Here is a 22735-nt window from a genome sequence, read left to right as displayed (position 1 = left end):
CACTGTTGAAGGCCAAAAGAAGAGGTAAGAGAAAGAAAGCGGGAAGCCCAAGAGAGAGAGGGGTCATCAATGTGGCAATTGAAGTCCCCAAGGAGAAGAACAGGGGAGTCTGAGGAGAGAAAGAAAGAGAGCCAGGATTCAAAGTGAGAGAGAAAGGCAGAAGGGGGATGAGTAGAGGTAGGTGGGCGATAGATGACCGCCACATGAACAGGGAGAGGAGAGAAGATCTGGACAGTGTGAGCCTCAAAGGAGGGAAAAGCAAGAGAGGGGGGAATAGGAAGGGTTCGGTAACGGCAGACAGAGGAGAGCAGGAGCCCCACGCCTCCACCCCTGCCATCAGGGCGCGGTGTGTGTGTGTGTATCAGTGTGTCTGTATCTGTGTGTGTGTGTGTGTGTGTGTGTATCAGTGTGGCTTTTTTGGCGATAAGCTGGTGATAAGTGGCTTATCGCTGCTTACTGCATGAGGGCCTTAGGGAGGATTTGTTCCTTTAAAGTACACCTAGTTTGGCATAGGATTTGGATGTCAGGGTATCAATGTGCAACCCAAATGTTAAATGGGAGTTGAATGATCAGATATTTCAAACAAGTAACAGGGGCTAGGATGGTTTTAGAGCTGGTTTTTATCTGAAGCTCTGTCATTGGTAGCTTTAGCAATTTAGCTCTGGTCCCAAATACCATTGTTACAGTCTTGTCAGTGTTTAAAATCAGTTTGTTTTGGGAAATCCAGTTTCAAGTCTCAAAAATCAGATTGAAGTACGTGTTCAAGGTCAGAGAGGCGAGGGCTGCGTGCATATAGGATAAGATCTAAGGCCTCTCACAATAACCCGTTAGGAATATTAATTCCTCATCTATCCGACATAAGTATAAAATATAGTCTACCAAGACCCCTAATACAGAGTTACCCACCTTATACGGGAGCAGCTGCCAGACGAGTATAGTAAATGTATCTTATTTCTTTTGCCACTGGAGGGCAGCGTGGAGTTGCAAGGAGTGGCGCCCGTAAGGACGACGTGCCAGTTAGGCGGAAGGAGAAGCGCACACACTTTTATGTGAAACGGATATATTTGGGGAGGGATTTAGGAGTCTGAGTAAGAAAATTAACCATTTAAATATGTACAGATTTAATCCCACTTTTGGAAATTAGGGATGTTGCCTAAAAGTTTGAGAATGCATAAAGTGCCACCCATGGGCTTTAATGAAGCAGCATTTGTGGGCTAAAGGGAACAGCATTCTGTATAAAGGTATTTTGGACTCGATATAAATAATTGATGCCAAAAACTAATATTAAGTAAATTGAGAATGGAAAAATCTTCAACACAAACGTACAGAATGTGATATTCTGAGAGATCTTACAGATGTTATCAAATCCCACAATGAATATATAGAAAATGTCTGTATAGAACGAGTCAAACAAGAATATGCCAATAAAACGTTTAATTGGGAGATACAGGGGCCACAATTCAGGTCATTTAGCTGAAAGAAGAGAAGCCGGTCAGCCGGTAGAGCAGGTCAGCCGGTCAGCCAGTAGAGCAGGTCAGCAGGTCAGCCAGAAGAGCAGGTCAGCCGGTCAGCCGGTAGAGCAGGTCAGCCGGTCAGCTCTGAGATCAGCATTACTTATATCCCCTAAACGTTGTCCCCTGCATGTAATGCTGCAGAACAGCCTACACTGCATATACTGTACATGAGATACTTAACCCTTTCTTTTCGCTCGACTAATCTGAATGATTTGCTAATTGGTTTGTAATTAGAGAGATATTTGTAGCAGAATCCCATGTATGTTATTTTTACCTTTTTAGATACCGTTTTGTGTAATAAAATATATGAGATCAGAGGGGCTTCCTGTTTGCACTCGTGTTTTGGCAGAAGTGTATATGTGACCCTATAAATCTCCCTCACACCTGGGCTTGGCAGCGTGACACTAGTGCAGCGTCCTGGGGAAGAATCACTGAGCTGTTAGCAATAGATACAACGGATAGAAAAGACACTACACATAGGTTTGATTAAAGAGAGTATTTTATTGAAATAATGAATCTCTTTGCTGGGAGGGGCCTGCAGCACATTGCAGAGCGATATAGTAACACGCAGAGCAATGCATTGCAGGCCCCTCCGGCAGCAAAGGGGTGAAGACCAATGCAGGGTGTATAAAGATCTCACTGATAATTCATGCACAAAGTGCAGTTTGTTGCTGTGATCCAGAGGAAGGCGAAACATAACCCCTGCTGTGCAATGGGGGAAAAAAATTCCTTCCTGACCCCATTAAATGGCGATCGGATGGTCCCTGGATCACTGCGCAGTGAGATCAGATGGAGCAGCACAGATCAGCGTTGTTATACACAGGGGCACACTCAGTATATAGAGATGCGGGTGATGGGGCCCTTGTGCCCCTGTGTATAACTCACCTGCTCCCCCATCCCCCTGCATATCTATCCCATTCACCCCTTTTCCTCCCGCATACCTCGCAGGGCCGGCCGGCCATTAGGCGGTCGCCTAGCGCGCAGAGGTCCTAGGGGCGCATTAATAATCATTATTATTTTTTCCTCTTATTATTTTATTTATTTATCTTTTTTTTTAAATTATTATTCTTTTTTTTATCCAGTATTTTGGCGCCCTTTTATTTTTATTTTGCGTTGCGCTGGGGTGCGGTCGCACCCCCCTGCAGCCCCGATATCTACGCCACTGTTTATTTTATTATTTTATTTATCTTATTATTTTTTATACAACTGGGGCACAAATTTTAAGTTCTGCCTCGGGCGCATGAAACCCGTGCTCTGGCCCTGCTCCTTGTTCTCTCTCACCCTCTCACGCCCAATATCCCTATCTCCCTCTAGTACCTGCCCCTCCCTCAGCCTTCCTGATCTTATCTGCCTCTCCTGCGGTCAAACCAACTTCTCAGGGCCCCTAGAATACCCCTGTATCTACGCCCTGGCTCCTCTGCTACCTGCACCTGGCTTCTTCTCCGCCTAAAAAAGGTGAAGCAGCAGATCTGTCCGCACCTCTCGTATTCTCCTACCTGCTCCCGGGGTCTTCTCCTCCGCCTAAAAAAGGTGAAGCAGCAGATCCGGCCACACCTGTCGTATGCTCCTTGGTCATCGTACACCACGTCTGCGTCATCGGCCGCCTTGTAGCCCACCTCATTGTTCCACTTGACGCCCGCTTTGTCGTATGCCTCGTCGTCCGCCTCGTAGCCCGCCTCGTCGTCTGGTGGCACAAAGGGCACCACCTTCGTGTGTGTCCTGATCTGCAGGAGACATGAAGTGTTTGTAACCAGGGACAGTGATACTCTGTATCGCAAGAGCTCCTGTGCCACTTATACCCCATCCCCAATACCACGTTATACCGCCCTCCACAGGGCAAATACCCGTTATACCCACCTCCCCAGGCCCAGTACCCAGTTATACAACCTTCCCAAGGCCCAGTACCCTGTTATACGCCCCTCCCCAGGCCCAGTACTCGTTATACCCACCTCACCAGGCCCAGTACCCATTATATACCCCTCCCCAGAAGGTCATGTTTCTATTTATCAAAAATACATTGAGTTACCTCTGGTTTTCAGGCATGTCCTGGGGGAGTTATCACAGAGACACAGAAACGTCGCTGAGTTTGGGTTAGTAACTCCCTTAACTTCTCAGCAGTTGAATTCCCCATTAGGCGCTTAGCACGTTAAAAACAAGCGTTGCTATTTCTCTGCATGAAGTTGCAGGTAATTGGAAGAGTTACACAGTGACGGCTATTTCATCACTCACCTTCTTCCCCCGAAACGGTCTTTTCTGTCTTATTTCCGGCTTCACATCGGATATCCATATCCATTCTTGGCCTCTGATCTGTATGCAAGGCAATGCTTTAAGACAGGGTTGCACAACCTTTTCCCCCTGCTCCCCCCTCCACCTTCCCCACCTTGTCTCCGACGTTCTGATGTAACGACGTCATGTGATATCACGTTGCTATGGCAATGCCACATCATGTGACGCCACATTGCTGTCGCCAGAAGCCGCCGGAGACAAGGAAAGGGAACTTACAGAGGCCTTGCACGCGATCTCCGGCATTTAATTTAAATGCTGTGGGGAAGAGCGAGGGGCCTCTGTAAGCGCCGAGCCCCTCCTCCCAAGAAAATGTCGTGCCCCTTGATTTGCGCACCCCTGCTTTAAGAGATATTCTGGGACCCTCCAACTCCTCCATCGGACCCTTCCTCATATTGACTGCTCTTGCAGTGCTCTGCACTGACTTGCACTGACCTGCTATGGTGCCTCTCAAAATACCATGCTAACTCATTCTGAACATACATGTGTCCTTTTTACATGTTACTCAGCTTGTATGGGCCACAGACAGCTTTCCCGGGGTCCAGGACTAGTTTCCACCGGGGACACTCACCCATGGGTCGGCGACTTTGCGAGAACCCACCCCCCCCAACCTGTTTTCTCTTGCACTGCCATAGACAACAACATTTCGGCCTGCTGGTCTTTCTCAGGTAAAGTGGCTAAACCCACTAAATCCAGCAAAGAAAGGCCAGCAGCCGAAACATTGTAGTCTGTGGCACAATAAATTATCTTTTTTTATTCAAATCCGTGTGCCCTTTCCCATCAATCATATTGTATCCATTGGACGAAATGCCGGTCTTCCCTGAGACTAAGGGGCACCGGTAAAAGTATCACTACTTATTGTTTTTTTTTGGTGTGCAGCAAATCCCCATCATTTTTGCGTTCTCTTGCTCTGCCCCAATCTGACACACCACCTTGCTCTCTCACCCCCCTCTTAGACTCCCCTGTCACCCTTTCCTTCCTCAAAGGATGTCCTTTAATCAGATCTTACCCAAATTGTCTCCATCTCCCTTGGAAATGTTCTGTCTTTAAGCTGTGCGGCTCCTCTTGATCCGAACTTTCTTAGCTGACCCCTTTAGGTTTCGGCTCCGAGGGTCTAAAAAATAAGCGACTCCGAAAAGATGTGAAATATGCGCACGGGTCCTAATGGGGCACTGAGGGGGAGACTTAAATACTAGTAAATATAATCTACTGTGCTAACAAATATAATCTATTAACTAAGAAATATAACTTATTAAACTAAGAAATATAATTTATTAAACTAACAAATATAACTTATTAAACTAAGAAATATAACTTATTAAACTAAGAAATATATTTTATTAAACTAAGAAATATAACTTATTAAACTAAGAAATATAACTTATTAAACTTAGAAATATAATCTATTAAACTAAATAAATATCTATTAAACTAAATAAATATCTATTCAACTAAATAAATATAATCTATTTAAAAACAATACAATAAAAAGCTGGAGAAATGATACGTCAACCAAGCAACAGATGTGATGCCAATAAGCGTTGAACTCCTTGCAGATCCACCGTCAGCTGGTTGTGGCAGAAAGTGGTGACATACAGTAGAACAGAGTGGTTGAGCTGTAACCACGGCAGTCAGGTCAGAAATCAACACAATATTTTTTGAAATTTAGAATGAGAATGTTCTGTATGTCACATTCTGGGCTCAGACTCTGAGCCCTGTCACATGTTAGCAGCTTGTGATAATAGAAAGTATCCATATACTGGTATGTGATAAGAAACATGAAGGTCATTTTATAATGGGTCCCATAACCTGCTTTATATGAAGTATCATTTTACACTAATTAGTAGAGATGTTACATTTTGAAAAATAGCACTTCTGGCGACATTGTTCATTTTCTCTACAAATGATAAATGAAAAAGTTGGATAAAACGTTATATGTGTGTGTGCGCGCGCAATATATATATATAGAGGTATCAGTACCGTGTTAGCCGAGCTTCAATAATCAAAAAATAAATAGATAATACCGTTCTGTGGCTAACGAAATGCTTTTATTTGTGCGAGCTTTCGAGATACACTGATCTCTTCTTCCGGCGATGTTACAATGAATGAAGCAAGCAAAAGGTATACTTAAAAACAGTGTCTCTTGGAATGTTATCTGTGCTGGTCCTTCCCCCGGTGTGGATGTGTTTTATGCCTAGAGACAGCTGTGTGTGCATAGATATAGCACAGTATGTTAAATTACGCTGCGGGGTCATGTGACGTCACCCTCGTCAAATGCCGCTGCAGGTCACATGACGCCGCATCAAGGTAAGGGGGGGGGGCGCGAGCACCGGCAGGGGGGCGAGCTGCAAAAGTTTGTGCTCCCCTGGTATAACCAATAAATAATATAGCTGATATAGCAATTTGGTTGTGGCTAGAGAGAGATTATAATGGCAGTGAGAATTAGTGGTCAGAATTAATAACAGTGCAATTACTAAAAAGTAGCTGTAATAAAATAATAATAAACACTATGCCTAAACACAATAAAAGTCCAGAAACCTAGCTCTAATAGCTATGTTATAACTCAATCATAAAAGGATCCAATTCGGGCGTCCTCTGGAGCCCTGGCCGCTCTCTTCAGGGAAACAACCACCTCCTCGATAGATATCTAAACAAAAAAAAGAAGAGAAAGCGCCCGCTCCATGTGTAAATTCGGTTTAACAATTTCATTTCCTGGACAAGATAAAAATAGCAAACTCACAAACATCCGTTTGGTAAAAGCATTGTGTGAGACAGGCTCGGGCTCCGTGGTAATCCGGTGGTCACTCCGCAGCTCCAGACTTTGGACGATGACCGGGAAACTCGATAGGCTGCGCCCCTCGCAGTGTGGTCCTCCAGCAATCTGTGGTATGTTGTGGTTCCACTGTAAATCCGGTGTCTCGTCTTGGTCGCGTACCAACTTCCCTTCCGGCGTCAGGACGTATAGTGTGGCAATAGCAACGAGAAGAAAGTACTGAGGTGGGGTTGGATCCTCCTCGGTTATTTCTTGTTTTATTAATAAATAATTTACTATATTTTAATCTCTGGTGCGCATTGTGTGCATTTTTCTTCTTGTCTGCACAGTGCTTCAGATGCTGCATCTGAAAAAATGCCGGTGGATCGGGATGTGAGGTAGGAAAGTGACGTCCGCGCCGGAACGTTATTGCCACGCCTCCAAATATTTATTGCCACGCCCCCAATCGCACCCGCTGCATACCCTGCAAAGCCATAAAAAAGCTCAGGCTTCAGCAAGTGTATTGCAGCGTGTGTGCCTTCCCTCCGTCTGAAATACTATAGACGCAGCCTTATCGACGCTTACTAAATAGGCCCGTGTCTCTCTCTCTCTCTCTGTGTCTCTCTCTCTCTCTCTGTGTCTCTGTCTCTCTCTGTGTGTCTCTGTCTCTCTCTGTGTGTCTCTCTGTGTCTCTGTCTCTCTCTCTGTGTCTCTGTCTCTCTCTGTGTGTCTCTGTTTCTCTCTGTGTGTCTCTGTCAAAAGAACATTTCAGTATTGCCAAAGCGTGAGTAAAAGGGGGTGTGGGACAATGATTACACGAATACTAGGGGGTACGGTATAATGGTTATACAGTACATTACTTTTGTCTCTCTCTCCCTATGTCCCTCTCTCTGTCTCTCTCTCATTCTCTGTCTCTCTCTCATTCTCTGTCTCTCATTCTCTGTCTCTCTCTCATTCTCTGTCTCTCTCATCCCTGTATGATAGGTATGTTCCAACTCTATTTTTTGCTCTTCTTTTCCGTTTGAGAGGAGGGAGTCCCTCACCTCTTCAGCCACACACCAGGAACGCTGGGTTGCTTTCAGACGCTCGGAGAGGCGGATACAGTCGTGGATTGCAGGCACTGATTTATCTGGTAAGTACCGCAAACATGCTTGAACAAGGGCCGTAGACATTTTATTTGATGGTTTAGATTATCATTGTCTGTGGTTGTTAGTTATTGTTATTAGAGTTTTTTGATGTTGTTACGAATCAAATACATTTTGAAGTAGTAATCCCCTCCGAACTGGGCATTCCTGGCCAATAATGCCCTGGCTGTAAGAGTTGAAGGGCCCAAGCAAAGCCCCCACCTCTATACACACTAACACTGCAGGGGCATCAGAGTGTCTTGTTGTCATGGCAACAGGGGGTGTCACGTGATGTAATTTGTTTAATAAATTATTTTTTAAGGTGTCCCGGTTTTTCATTTTCGAAATCTGGTCACCCTATTGATCAAGCAGAAAAAGTGAAGAAACAATTGTAGTTTTGCTAATGGACGTCATTTTGGCATATCATTCGCTTTGAGGATACCCATTAATATGAAGAAAAATAACATCGATTCCCAATGTAGCCCCCCTTCCCTGGGCCAATCGCAGATCGGGCCCCCCTCCTCTGTACTAGGGTCTGGCTACGTGTCTGAGTGTGGTGCATACCTGCTGGCAACAGGGGGGCCTGAGTCTCCCGCGATGGTATGGGGGATGACAGGATCAGGTTTCTGGGGTGAATGCCTCCGTCTTATCAGAGCAGGATGAAATTTCTCTTCAGAAGGACTTGGAGAGACTGGAAACGTGGGCAGGTAAATGGCAAATGAGGTTTAATACAGATAAATATAAGGTTATGCATTTGGGATGCAAGAATAAAAAGGCGACTTACAAATTAAATGGAGATATATTGGGGGAATCCTTGATGGAGAAGGATTTAGGGGTGCTTGTAGACAGCAGGCTTAGCAATAGTGCCCAATGTCATGCAGTAGCTGCAAAGGCAAACAAGATCTTATCTTGCATCAAACGGGCAATTGATGGAAGGGAAGTAGACATAATTATGCCCCTTTACAAAGCATCAGTAAGACCACACCTTGAATATGGAGTACAATTTTGGGCACCAATCCTAAGAAAAGACATTTTGGAACTAGAGAGAGTGCAGAGAAGAGCCACCAAATTAATAAAGGGGATGGACATTCTAACTTATGAGGAGAGGCTAGCTATATTGGATTTATTTACATTAGAAAAGAGGCGTCTAAGAGGGGATATCATAACTATATACAAATATATTCAGGGACAATACAAGGAGCTTTCAAAAGAACTATTCATCCCAAGGCAAGTACAAAGGACTCGGGGCCATCCCTTAAGGTTGGAGGAAAGGAAATTTCACCAGCAACAAAGGAAAGGGTTCTTTACAGTAAGGGCAGTTAAAATGTGGAACTCATTACCCATGGAGACTGTGATGGCAGATACAATAGATTTGTTCAAAAAAAGGTTGGACATCTTTTTAGATGGGACAGGTATACAGGGATATACCAAATAAGTATATATGGGAAGGATGTTGATCCAGGGATTAATCCGATTGCCAATTCTTGGAGTCAGGAAGGAATTAATTTTTCCCCTTAATGGGGTTTTTTGTTTGCCTTCCTCTGGATCAATAAGTAAGTATCTGTTGTCTGAATTTAGCATAGGTTGAACTTGATGGACGTACGTCTTTTTTCAACCTCATCTATTATGTAACTATGTATGTAATGGTGCAGCGCCTCCATCTCTGAGCCCCAGGAATACGGGTGGAATCCTTCCAGAGAGTCCCCCCCCCCCTCGGGGATGAGAGATTCCAGTCTCACACTGTATATCTTTAAAAGCAGCCGCAGCTCTTTATTCAGAGCAGCAGAATAGCAGCAACAAGACTATATATCAGGTACAGGGTGTCTTCCTCCACACAGGACTGCTCTCCCTCAGGATGGTCTCTGTGTCCCTGCCACCACCCCAGGTCAAGGGCACCCAGGGTGGGGCTAGCTCTTCCCTCGCCCCCTAAACAGGGTGAGAGGAATTGGTCCACCTCCCTAACTAAGGTTGCATCAGCTCTACTCAGAGGCTGATGGCTCCCCTTCTCCAACGGCCAATTGATATAGGCTCTCTCTGTCACCCTGGGCCAGCCAGGTGACAGACTCAGCAGACTCTAACTCTGGACTGAACTCTTAACTCTGACACACACTTCTACTAAATAGGAAGTGCACTGCTCTTTATGATATTGGCAGGCACTGCCCCTGTGTCTCTGCCTACCACACAGGGTCAGGTACCAATTTCAGGAATGTCCCGTTATTAGCGTAAACACAACAGAGTTCCATGGATCTAGCATTAAGACTGTAAGCTCTGCAGGCCAGGGATTTCCTTTCCTATTGTCTGATTTTGTTTGTTGCACTTATTGTACTATAATTCTCTGTACTGTATTGCCTCTCTTATAAAGCGCTATATAAATAAATATTTACATACATAATATATCTTAATGCATCTTAAGACACCTTAGAGTTCCCTCTATAAGACACTTTATGGTCCACTCAAGTGAATAGTCTGTAAGTAGGGTGACCATTCGTCCCGGTTTTGCCGGGACAGTCCCGTTTTTTTCTGCCCTGTCCCGATTTTAGCTCCGTCCCGGTTATGTCCCGATTTTTGTCCCTGGTCCCGGTATTGCGGGGCAGCGGCGGTGAGGAGAATGCGGCGGCCGGTAAGTATTTTCTATGTGTGTGTGTGAATGCTGCCGGGGAGACTGAATGAAGGAGAATGCCGGGGGCGGGACTTAGAATGCCGGCCGGCCCGCAGGGGATTGGTTGCAGGCAGGTCAGAGGAAGCCGGGGGCGGGACTTCCGCTTTGTGCAGAGCACAAGTGTCTTCCCGCTCCCGGCTCCTCTGTTCGCGGTGAGTGTCCCCTTTCTGTCCCGGGTCCCAGCCAGGGGGGGTAATAGGAGGTGGTAGCGGGGGTGCGCCTACCTTTGTACCACCTTGTACCTTTGCCCCCCTGGCGCTCCCACCATTGCCCCCCCGGCGCTCCCACCATTGCCCCATCGGCACTCCCACCTTTGCCCCCCGGCGCTCCCACCTTTGCCCCATCGGCACTCCCACCTTTGCCCCCCGGCGCTCCCACCTTTGCCCCCCCCCCGGCGCTCACAGCTTTGCCCCCCGGCGCTCCCACCTTTGCCCCTCCGGCGCTCACAGCTTTGTGTGTGTGTGTGTGTGTGTGTGTGTGTGTGTGTGTGTGTGTGTGTGTGTGTGTGTGAATCAGTGGGTGTGTGTGGGTGTGTGTATCTGTGTGTGTGTGTGTGTGTGTGTATGTGTATCAGTGTGTGTGTGTGTGTGTGTGTGTGTGTGTGTGTATGTGTATCAGTGTGTGTGTGTGTGTGTGTGTGTGTGTGTGTGTGTGTATCAGTGTGTGTGTGTGTGTGTGTATGTGTATCTGTGTGTGTGTATTTGTGTGTATGTGTGTGTGTGTGTATGTGTATCTCTGTGTGTTTGTGTATCTGTGTGTGTGTGTGTGTGTATCTGTGTGTGTGTGTATCTGTGTGTATCTGTGTGTGTGTCAGTGTGTGTGTCAGTGTGTGTGTGTGTGTGTGTGTGTGTGTGTGTGTGTGTGTGTGTGTGTGTGTGTGTGTGCGCGCGTGTTTCAGTGTGTGTGTGTGTTTCAGTGTGTGTGTGTGTTTCAGTGTGTGTGTGTGTGTGTGTGTGTGTATCAGTGGGTCTGTGTGTGTGTGTGTGTATCAGTGGGTCTGTGTGTGTGTGAATCAGTGGGTGTGTGTGTGTGTGTGTGTGTGTGTGTGTGAATCAGTGGGTGTGTGTGTGTGTGTGTGTGTGTGAATCAGTGTGTGTGTGTGTGTGTGTGTGTGTGTGTGTGTGTGTGTGTGTGTGTGTGTGTGTGTATTAATGGGTGTGTGTGTGTGTGTGTGTGTGTATCAGTGTGTCTGTATCTGTGTGTGTGTGTATTGTATTGTATTGTATGTCTTTATTTATATAGCGCCATTAGTGTACATAGCGCTTCACAGTAGTAATACATGTGGTAATCAAATAAATAACAGATAATATAAAAAACATATCATGGGAATAAGTGCTTTAGACATAAAAGTAACATTTCGGAAGAGGAGTCCCTGCCCCGAGGAGCTTACAGTCTAATTGGTAGGTAGGGAGAACGTACAGAGACAGTAGGAGGGAGTTCTGGTAAGTGCGTCTGCAGGGGGTCAAGCATTATGTATCGTGTTTAGAATATCCACAGTGCTATTCATATGCTTCTTTAAGCAAGTGTGTCTTAAGGTGGGTCTTAAAGGTGGATAGAGAGGGTGCTAGTCGGGTACTGAGGGGAAGGGCATTCCAGAGATGTGGGGCAGTCAGTGAAAAAGGTTTAAGGCGGGAGAGGGCTTTAGATACAAAGGGGGTAGAAAGAAGACATCCTTGAGAAGAACGCAAGAGTCTGGATGGTGCATACCGAGAAATTAGGGATGAGATGTAAGGAGGGGCAGAAGAATGTAAAGCTTTAAAAGTGAGGAGAAGAATGGAGTGTGAGATGCGGGATTTGATCGGAAGCCAGGAGAGGGATTTCATGAGGGGAGATGCTGAGACAGATCTAGGAAAGAGTAGAGTGATTCTGGCAACAGCATTTAGGATAGATTGTAGGGGAGACAGGTGAGAGGCAGGAAGGCCGGACAGCAGGAGGTTACAGTAATCAAGACAGGAGAGAATGAGGGCCTGAGTCAGAGTTTTAGCAGTCGAACAACAGAGGAAAGGGCGTATCTTAGTTATATTTCGGAGGAAAAAGCGACAAGTTTTAGAAATGTTTTGAATGTGAGGGGCGAATGTGAGAGAGGAGTCGAACGTGACCCCTAGGCAGCGTGCTTGGGCTACTGGGTGAATGATTGTAGTTCCAACAGTAATGTGGAAGGAGGTATTAGGGCCAGGTTTGGGAGGAAGTATGAGGAGCTCTGTTTTAGCCATGTTGAGTTTAAGGCGTCGGAGGGCCATCCAGGATGATATAGCAGAGAGACATTCAGAAACTTTGGTTTGTACAGCAGGTGTAAGGTCAGGTGTTGAAAAGTATATTTGTGTGTCGTCGGCATAGAGGTGATAATTAAACCCAAAAGATGTTATTAGGTCACCTAGAGAGAGTGTGTACAGAGAAAAGAGAAGAGGTCCCAGGACAGAGCCCTGGGGTACCCCCACAGAGAGATCAATAGAGGAGGAGGAGGTGTTAGCAGAAGAGACACTAAAAGTACGATGGGAGAGGTAGGATGAGATCCAGGATAGAGCTTTGTTCCGAATACCTAGAGTATGGAGAATGTGGAGGAGAAGAGGGTGGTCCACGGTGTCAAATGCTGCAGAGAGGTCGAGTAATATGAGCAGAGTGTAATGACCTCTGTCTTTGGCAGCATGGAGCTCGTCAGTTATTTTAGTGAGGGTTGTTTCCGTGGAGTGAGCAGTGCGGAAGCCAGATTGTAGAGGGTCTAGGAGAGAATAAGTGTTGAGAAAATGGAGCAAGCGAGAGAATACAAGACGTTCAAGTAGTTTAGAGGCAAAAGGCAGGAGGGAGACAGGTCGATAGTTAGAAAGACAGGTAGGGTCAAGCTTGCTGTTTTTGAGTAATGGTATGACTGTTGCATGTTTGAAGGAGGATGGAAAGGTTCCAGAGCAGAGGGAGGAGTTAAAAATGTGTGTAAGCGTAGGGATTATAGTAGGAGCTAGAGGTTTTAGGAGATGGGAGGGAATGGGGTCAAGAGGGCAAGTGGTAGAGGGAGAAGAGGAGATCAACAGCGACACATCCTCCTCTGAGACAGTGGAAAAAGACTCAAGGAAGGCAGGAGGAGAGTTAGGAAGAGGTGTAGGATGGGGGGAAGAAACAGGGGATGTTCTGCCGTATGGATTCCACCTTTTCCTTAAAATAGTCTGCAAAGTCCTGAGCGGAGATGGAGGAAGGAGAGGCAGCTGAGGGTGGTTTGAGTAGAGTATCAAAGACAGAGAACAGTCGGCGTGGGTTAGACTTGTGCATGTTATTAGTGCAGAAAAGTAGGCTTGTTTAGCTTGCGAGAGGGCAGAGTTGAAACAGGATAGCATAAATTTGTAGTGAAGGAAGTCTGCGAGAGTGTGAGACTTCCTCCAGAGGCGTTCAGAGGAACGAGTGGAGGAACGCAGCATGCGCGTGTGGGAATTTAGCCAGGGTCTAGGGTTAGAAGGGCGAGGGCGGCAGAGAGAAAGCGGGGCATGTAGATCAAGAGATGAGGACAAGACAGAGTTGTACTTTCTGACCAGGTTGTCAGGGTCTGTAGCAGAGCTGAGAGAGGAGAGGGAGGAGTGTAAAGTGGACTCAAAGTCAGGTAAGTGAATAGAGCGCAGGTTTCTGCAGAACCGGGGGGTAGATGGAGGTGGAGAAGGGGAGAAGCGAGATAAAGAGAATGAGATGAGATGATGGTCAGAGAGAGGAAAAGGGGAAATGGAGAAATCAGAGAGAGATAAGTTTTTAGTGAAAACCAGGTCTAAGTAGTGGCCATCCTTGTGGGTGCTGGCTGCAGTCCACTGTTGAAGGCCAAAAGAAGAGGTAAGAGAAAGAAAGCGGGAAGCCCAAGAGAGAGAGGGGTCATCAATGTGGCAATTGAAGTCCCCAAGGAGAAGAACAGGGGAGTCTGAGGAGAGAAAGAAAGAGAGCCAGGATTCAAAGTGAGAGAGAAAGGCAGAAGGGGGATGAGTAGAGGTAGGTGGGCGATAGATGACCGCCACATGAACAGGGAGAGGAGAGAAGATCTGGACAGTGTGAGCCTCAAAGGAGGGAAAAGCAAGAGAGGGGGGAATAGGAAGGGTTCGGTAACGGCAGACAGAGGAGAGCAGGAGCCCCACGCCTCCACCCCTGCCATCAGGGCGCGGTGTGTGTGTGTGTATCAGTGTGTCTGTATCTGTGTGTGTGTGTGTGTGTGTGTATCAGTGTGGCTTTTTTGGCGATAAGCTGGTGATAAGTGGCTTATCGCTGCTTACTGCATGAGGGCCTTAGGGAGGATTTGTTCCTTTAAAGTACACCTAGTTTGGCATAGGATTTGGATGTCAGGGTATCAATGTGCAACCCAAATGTTAAATGGGAGTTGAATGATCAGATATTTCAAACAAGTAACAGGGGCTAGGATGGTTTTAGAGCTGGTTTTTATCTGAAGCTCTGTCATTGGTAGCTTTAGCAATTTAGCTCTGGTCCCAAATACCATTGTTACAGTCTTGTCAGTGTTTAAAATCAGTTTGTTTTGGGAAATCCAGTTTCAAGTCTCAAAAATCAGATTGAAGTACGTGTTCAAGGTCAGAGAGGCGAGGGCTGCGTGCATATAGGATAAGATCTAAGGCCTCTCACAATAACCCGTTAGGAATATTAATTCCTCATCTATCCGACATAAGTATAAAATATAGTCTACCAAGACCCCTAATACAGAGTTACCCACCTTATACGGGAGCAGCTGCCAGACGAGTATAGTAAATGTATCTTATTTCTTTTGCCACTGGAGGGCAGCGTGGAGTTGCAAGGAGTGGCGCCCGTAAGGACGACGTGCCAGTTAGGCGGAAGGAGAAGCGCACACACTTTTATGTGAAACGGATATATTTGGGGAGGGATTTAGGAGTCTGAGTAAGAAAATTAACCATTTAAATATGTACAGATTTAATCCCACTTTTGGAAATTAGGGATGTTGCCTAAAAGTTTGAGAATGCATAAAGTGCCACCCATGGGCTTTAATGAAGCAGCATTTGTGGGCTAAATGGAACAGCATTCTGTATAAAGGTATTTTGGACTCGATATAAATAATTGATGCCAAAAACTAATATTAAGTAAATTGAGAATGGAAAAATCTTCAACACAAACGTACAGAATGTGATATTCTGAGAGATCTTACAGATGTTATCAAATCCCACAATGAATATATAGAAAATGTCTGTATAGAACGAGTCAAACAAGAATATGCCAATAAAACGTTTAATTGGGAGATACAGGGGCCACAATTCAGGTCATTTAGCTGAAAGAAGAGAAGCCGGTCAGCCGGTAGAGCAGGTCAGCCGGTCAGCCAGTAGAGCAGGTCAGCAGGTCAGCCAGAAGAGCAGGTCAGCCGGTCAGCCGGTAGAGCAGGTCAGCCGGTCAGCTCTGAGATCAGCATTACTTATATCCCCTAAACGTTGTCCCCTGCATGTAATGCTGCAGAACAGCCTACACTGCATATACTGTACATGAGATACTTAACCCTTTCTTTTCGCTCGACTAATCTGAATGATTTGCTAATTGGTTTGTAATTAGAGAGATATTTGTAGCAGAATCCCATGTATGTTATTTTTACCTTTTTAGATACCGTTTTGTGTAATAAAATATATGAGATCAGAGGGGCTTCCTGTTTGCACTCGTGTTTTGGCAGAAGTGTATATGTGACCCTATAAATCTCCCTCACACCTGGGCTTGGCAGCGTGACACTAGTGCAGCGTCCTGGGGAAGAATCACTGAGCTGTTAGCAATAGATACAACGGATAGAAAAGACACTACACATAGGTTTGATTAAAGAGAGTATTTTATTGAAATAATGAATCTCTTTGCTGGGAGGGGCCTGCAGCACATTGCAGAGCGATATAGTAACACGCAGAGCAATGCATTGCAGGCCCCTCCGGCAGCAAAGGGGTGAAGACCAATGCAGGGTGTATAAAGATCTCACTGATAATTCATGCACAAAGTGCAGTTTGTTGCTGTGATCCAGAGGAAGGCGAAACATAACCCCTGCTGTGCAATGGGGGAAAAAAATTCCTTCCTGACCCCATTAAATGGCGATCGGATGGTCCCTGGATCACTGCGCAGTGAGATCAGATGGAGCAGCACAGATCAGCGTTGTTATACACAGGGGCACACTCAGTATATAGAGATGCGGGTGATGGGGCCCTTGTGCCCCTGTGTATAACTCACCTGCTCCCCCATCCCCCTGCATATCTATCCCATTCACCCCTTTTCCTCCCGCATACCTCGCAGGGCCGGCCGGCCATTAGGCGGTCGCCTAGCGCGCAGAGGTCCTAGGGGCGCATTAATAATCATTATTATTTTTTCCTCTTATTATTTTATTTATTTATCTTTTTTTTTAAATTATTATTCTTTTTTTTATCCAGTATTTTGGCGCCCTTTTATTTTTATTTTGCGTTGCGCTGGGGTGCGGTCGCACCCCCCTGCAGCCCCGATATCTACGCCACTGTTTATTTTATTATTTTATTTATCTTATTATTTTTTATACAACTGGGGCACAAATTTTAAGTTTTGCCTCGGGCGCATGAAACCCGTGCTCTGGCCCTGCTCCTTGTTCTCTCTCACCCTCTCACGCCCAATATCCCTATCTCCCTCTAGTACCTGCCCCTCCCTCAGCCTTCCTGATCTTATCTGCCTCTCCTGCGGTCAAACCAACTTCTCAGGGCCCCTAGAATACCCCTGTATCTACGCCCTGGCTCCTCTGCTACCTGCACCTGGCTTCTTCTCCGCCTAAAAAAGGTGAAGCAGCAGATCTGTCCGCACCTCTCGTATTCTCCTACCTGCTCCCGGGGTCTTCTCCTCCGTCTAAAAAAGGTGAAGCAGCAGATCCGGCCACACCTGTCGTATGCTCCTTGGTCATCGTACACCATGTCTGCGTCATCGGCCGCCTTGTAGCCCACCTCATTGTTCCACTTGACGCCCGCTTTGTCGTATGCCTCGTCGTCCGCCTCGTAGCCCGCCTCGTCGTCTGGTGGCACAAAGGGCACCACCTTCGTGTGTGTCCTGATCTGCAGGAGACATGAAGTGTTTGTAACCAGGGACAGTGATACTCTGTATCGCAAGAGCTCCTGTGCCACTTATACCCCATCCCCAATACCACGTTATACCGCCCTCCACAGGGCAAATACCCGTTATACCCACCTCCCCAGGCCCAGTACCCAGTTATACAACCTTCCCAAGGCCCAGTACCCTGTTATACGCCCCTCCCCAGGCCCAGTACTCGTTATACCCACCTCACCAGGCCCAGTACCCATTATATACCCCTCCCCAGAAGGTCATGTTTCTATTTATCAAAAATACATTGAGTTACCTCTGGTTTTCAGGCATGTCCTGGGGGAGTTATCACAGAGACACAGAAACGTCGCTGAGTTTGGGTTAGTAACTCCCTTAACTTCTCAGCAGTTGAATTCCCCATTAGGCGCTTAGCACGTTAAAAACAAGCGTTGCTATTTCTCTGCATGAAGTTGCAGGTAATTGGAAGAGTTACACAGTGACGGCTATTTCATCACTCACCTTCTTCCCCCGAAACGGTCTTTTCTGTCTTATTTCCGGCTTCACATCGGATATCCATATCCATTCTTGGCCTCTGATCTGTATGCAAGGCAATGCTTTAAGACAGGGTTGCACAACCTTTTCCCCCTGCTCCCCCCTCCACCTTCCCCACCTTGTCTCCGACGTTCTGATGTAACGACGTCATGTGATATCACGTTGCTATGGCAATGCCACATCATGTGACGCCACATTGCTGTCGCCAGAAGCCGCCGGAGACAAGGAAAGGGAACTTACAGAGGCCTTGCACGCGATCTCCGGCATTTAATTTAAATGCTGTGGGGAAGAGCGAGGGGCCTCTGTAAGCGCCGAGCCCCTCCTCCCAAGAAAATGTCGTGCCCCTTGATTTGCGCACCCCTGCTTTAAGAGATATTCTGGGACCCTCCAACTCCTCCATCGGACCCTTCCTCATATTGACTGACCTTGCAGTGCTCTGCACTGACTTGCACTGACCTGCTATGGTGCCTCTCAAAATACCATGCTAACTCATTCTGAACATACATGTGTCCTTTTTACATGTTACTCAGCTTGTATGGGCCACAGACAGCTTTCCCGGGGTCCAGGACTAGTTTCCACCGGGGACACTCACCCATGGGTCGGCGACTTTGCGAGAACCCACCCCCCCCAACCTGTTTTCTCTTGCACTGCCATAGACAACAACATTTCGGCCTGCTGGTCTTTCTCAGGTAAAGTGGCTAAACCCACTAAATCCAGCAAAGAAAGGCCAGCAGCCGAAACATTGTAGTCTGTGGCACAATAAATTATCTTTTTTTATTCAAATCCGTGTGCCCTTTCCCATCAATCATATTGTATCCATTGGACGAAATGCCGGTCTTCCCTGAGACTAAGGGGCACCGGTAAAAGTATCACTACTTATTGTTTTTTTTTGGTGTGCAGCAAATCCCCATCATTTTTGCGTTCTCTTGCTCTGCCCCAATCTGACACACCACCTTGCTCTCTCACCCCCCTCTTAGACTCCCCTGTCACCCTTTCCTTCCTCAAAGGATGTCCTTTAATCAGATCTTACCCAAATTGTCTCCATCTCCCTTGGAAATGTTCTGTCTTTAAGCTGTGCGGCTCCTCTTGAACCGAACTTTCTTAGCTGACCCCTTTAGGTTTCGGCTCCGAGGGTCTAAAAAATAAGCGACTCCGAAAAGATGTGAAATATGCGCACGGGTCCTAATGGGGCACTGAGGGGGAGACTTAAATACTAGTAAATATAATCTACTGTGCTAACAAATATAATCTATTAACTAAGAAATATAACTTATTAAACTAAGAAATATAATTTATTAAACTAACAAATATAACTTATTAAACTAAGAAATATAACTTATTAAACTAAGAAATATATTTTATTAAACTAAGAAATATAACTTATTAAACTAAGAAATATAACTTATTAAACTTAGAAATATAATCTATTAAACTAAATAAATATCTATTAAACTAAATAAATATCTATTCAACTAAATAAATATAATCTATTTAAAAACAATACAATAAAAAGCTGGAGAAATGATACGTCAACCAAGCAACAGATGTGATGCCAATAAGCGTTGAACTCCTTGCAGATCCACCGTCAGCTGGTTGTGGCAGAAAGTGGTGACATACAGTAGAACAGAGTGGTTGAGCTGTAACCACGGCAGTCAGGTCAGAAATCAACACAATATTTTTTGAAATTTAGAATGAGAATGTTCTGTATGTCACATTCTGGGCTCAGACTCTGAGCCCTGTCACATGTTAGCAGCTTGTGATAATAGAAAGTTCCATATACTGGTATGTGATAAGAAACATGAAGGTCATTTTATAATGGGTCCCATAACCTGCTTTATATGAAGTATCATTTTACACTAATTAGTAGAGATGTTACATTTTGAAAAATAGCACTTCTGGCGACATTGTTCATTTTCTCTACAAATGATAAATGAAAAAGTTGGATAAAACGTTATATGTGTGTGTGCGCGCGCAATATATATATATAGAGGTATCAGTACCGTGTTAGCCGAGCTTCAATAATCAAAAAATAAATAGATAATACCGTTCTGTGGCTAACGAAATGCTTTTATTTGTGCGAGCTTTCGAGATACACTGATCTCTTCTTCCGGCGATGTTACAATGAATGAAGCAAGCAAAAGGTATACTTAAAAACAGTGTCTCTTGGAATGTTATCTGTGCTGGTCCTTCCCCCGGTGTGGATGTGTTTTATGCCTAGAGACAGCTGTGTGTGCATAGATATAGCACAGTATGTTAAATTACGCTGCGGGGTCATGTGACGTCACCCTCGTCAAATGCCGCTGCAGGTCACATGACGCCGCATCAAGGTAAGGGGGGGGGGGCGCGAGCACCGGCAGGGGGGCGAGCTGCAAAAGTTTGTGCTCCCCTGGTATAACCAATAAATAATATAGCTGATATAGCAATTTGGTTGTGGCTAGAGAGAGATTATAATGGCAGTGAGAATTAGTGGTCAGAATTAATAACAGTGCAATTACTAAAAAGTAGCTGTAATAAAATAATAATAAACACTATGCCTAAACACAATAAAAGTCCAGAAACCTAGCTCTAATAGCTATGTTATAACTCAATCATAAAAGGATCCAATTCGGGCGTCCTCTGGAGCCCTGGCAGCTCTCTTCAGGGAAACAACCACCTCCTCGATAGATATCTAAACAAAAAAAAGAAGAGAAAGCGCCCGCTCCATGTGTAAATTCGGTTTAACAATTTCATTTCCTGGACAAGATAAAAATAGCAAACTCACAAACATCCGTTTGGTAAAAGCATTGTGTGAGACAGGCTCGGGCTCCGTGGTAATCCGGTGGTCACTCCGCAGCTCCAGACTTTGGACGATGACCGGGAAACTCGATAGGCTGCGCCCCTCGCAGTGTGGTCTTCCAGCAATCTGTGGTATGTTGTGGTTCCACTGTAAATCCGGTGTCTCGTCTTGGTCGCGTACCAACTTCCCTTCCGGCGTCAGGACGTATAGTGTGGCAATAGCAACGAGAAGAAAGTACTGAGGTGGGGTTGGATCCTCCTCGGTTATTTCTTGTTTTATTAATAAATAATTTACTATATTTTAATTTCTGGTGCGCATTGTGTGCATTTTTCTTCTTGTCTGCACAGTGCTTCAGATGCTGCATCTGAAAAAATGCCGGTGGATCGGGATGTGAGGTAGGGAAGTGACGTCCGCGCCGGAACGTTATTGCCACGCCTCCAAATATTTATTGCCACGCCCCCAATCGCACCCGCTGCATACCCTGCAAAGCCATAAAAAAGCTCAGGCTTCAGCAAGTGTATTGCAGCGTGTGTGCCTTCCCTCCGTCTGAAATACTATAGACGCAGCCTTATCGACGCTTACTAAATAGGCCCGTGTCTCTCTCTCTCTCTCTGTGTCTCTCTCTCTCTCTCTGTGTCTCTGTCTCTCTCTGTGTGTCTCTGTCTCTCTCTGTGTGTCTCTCTGTGTCTCTGTCTCTCTCTCTGTGTCTCTGTCTCTCTCTGTGTGTCTCTGTTTCTCTCTGTGTGTCTCTGTCAAAAGAACATTTCAGTATTGCCAAAGCGTGAGTAAAAGGGGGTGTGGGACAATGATTACACGAATACTAGGGGGTACGGTATAATGGTTATACAGTACATTACTTTTGTCTCTCTCTCCCTATGTCCCTCTCTCTGTCTCTCTCTCATTCTCTGTCTCTCTCTCTCTCTCTGTGTCTCTCTCTCATTCTCTGTCTCTCTCTCATTCTCTGTCTCTCATTCTCTGTCTCTCATTCTCTGTCTCTCATTCTCTGTCTCTCTCTCTCATCCCTGTATGATAGGTATGTTCCAACTCTATTTTTTGCTCTTCTTTTCCGTTTGAGAGGAGGGAGTCCCTCACCTCTTCAGCCACACACCAGGAACGCTGGGTTGCTTTCAGACGCTCGGAGAGGCGGATAGAGTTGTGGATTGCAGGCACTGATTTATCTGGTAAGTACCGCAAACATGCTTGAACAAGGGCCGTAGACATTTTATTTGATGGTTTAGATTATCATTGTCTGTGGTTGTTAGTTATTGGTATTAGAGTTTTTTGATGTTGTTACGAATCAAATACATTTTGAAGTAGTAATCCCCTCCGAACTGGGCATTCCTGGCCAATAATGCCCTGGCTGTAAGAGTTGAAGGGCCCAAGCAAAGCCCCCACCTCTATACACACTAACACTGCAGGGGCATCAGAGTGTCTTGTTGTCATGGCAACAGGGGGTGTCACGTGATGTAATTTGTTTAATAAATTATTTTTTAAGGTGTCCCGGTTTTTCATTTTCGAAATCTGGTCACCCTATTGATCAAGCAGAAAAAGTGAAGAAACAATTGTAGTTTTGCTAATGGACGTCATTTTGGCATATCATTCGCTTTGAGGATACCCATTAATATGAAGAAAAATAACATCGATTCCCAATGTAGCCCCCCTTCCCTGGGCCAATCGCAGATCGGGCCCCCCTCCTCTGTACTAGGGTCTGGCTACGTGTCTGAGTGTGGTGCATACCTGCTGGCAACAGGGGGGCCTGAGTCTCCCGCGATGGTATGGGGGATGACAGGATCAGGTTTCTGGGGTGAATGCCTCCGTCTTATCAGAGCAGGATGAAATTTCTCTTCAGAAGGACTTGGAGAGACTGGAAACGTGGGCAGGTAAATGGCAAATGAGGTTTAATACAGATAAATATAAGGTTATGCATTTGGGATACAAGAATAAAAAGGCGACTTACAAATTAAATGGAGATATATTGGGGGAATCCTTGATGGAGAAGGATTTAGGGGTGCTTGTAGACAGCAGGCTTAGCAATAGTGCCCAATGTCATGCAGTAGCTGCAAAGGCAAA

At 45.7% G+C, this 22735-nt stretch overlaps 1 long non-coding RNA gene across 2 annotated transcripts in view; it reads left to right on the top strand.

Moving 5' to 3' along the window:
• The window catches only part of LOC142485400 (uncharacterized), an 84451-nt gene extending 62639 nt beyond the window's left edge, over positions 1-21812 (top strand). For both annotated transcript variants that reach the window (XR_012798455.1, XR_012798456.1), the window contains 4 exons: positions 6900-6947; positions 7576-7681; positions 21013-21060; positions 21741-21812. This is a non-coding gene — a long non-coding RNA (uncharacterized LOC142485400). The remainder of the gene's footprint in view (positions 1-6899; positions 6948-7575; positions 7682-21012; positions 21061-21740) is intronic.
• The last annotated feature ends 923 nt before the right edge of the window (positions 21813-22735 follow it).

Source organism: Ascaphus truei, unplaced genomic scaffold (assembly GCF_040206685.1).
Source record: "Ascaphus truei isolate aAscTru1 unplaced genomic scaffold, aAscTru1.hap1 HAP1_SCAFFOLD_588, whole genome shotgun sequence".
NCBI lineage: Eukaryota > Metazoa > Chordata > Amphibia > Anura > Ascaphidae > Ascaphus > Ascaphus truei.
This window is presented reverse-complemented; position numbering and strand designations above follow the sequence as displayed.